The following is a 554-nucleotide window of genomic DNA, read 5'->3' on the forward strand; positions in this document are numbered from 1 at the left end:
ATCTTATTATGTGTATTTATAACATAAACTAACTAAATCTGAATTTTAACATGTACTCATAAATCATAAGACGTATGTTGACTATATTCTGGAAGCTAACAAATACAACAAAAAAAACAAAGTTGATGACTATATATTTTCCTTTTCTTTTGGAGACATACACTATTACAGATGGTAAATAAATGCATTTTCGGTGAATTATTTGTATCTTTGCTATTAATTGCATTTTGTTTTTTTCAATTGCATTGACTCATCACAAAAGGATACCTATCACATGCATGTTTTTCAGATAAGAAATGTCAGGGAGGATTTAGTTAATATTTTGAATAATGTCTTATTTTTAGATTATTAAAAAATTTAAAATTTAATTTTTTATATTTAAAATTAATCAAATATTAACTAAAAATAATAAATTTTATTCTAACATAAAAATATTTTCAATACATATTTTTAATTTCATTTTATTTTGGGTCTCATACAATACTACATAAGTATTTGTGAGATCATATATCATTAAAAATTAATTTAAAACTCAATATAAAATCCGTCACTCC

This window comes from Arachis ipaensis, chromosome B10, assembly GCF_000816755.2.
Source record: "Arachis ipaensis cultivar K30076 chromosome B10, Araip1.1, whole genome shotgun sequence".
Classification (NCBI taxonomy): Eukaryota; Viridiplantae; Streptophyta; class Magnoliopsida; order Fabales; family Fabaceae; genus Arachis; species Arachis ipaensis.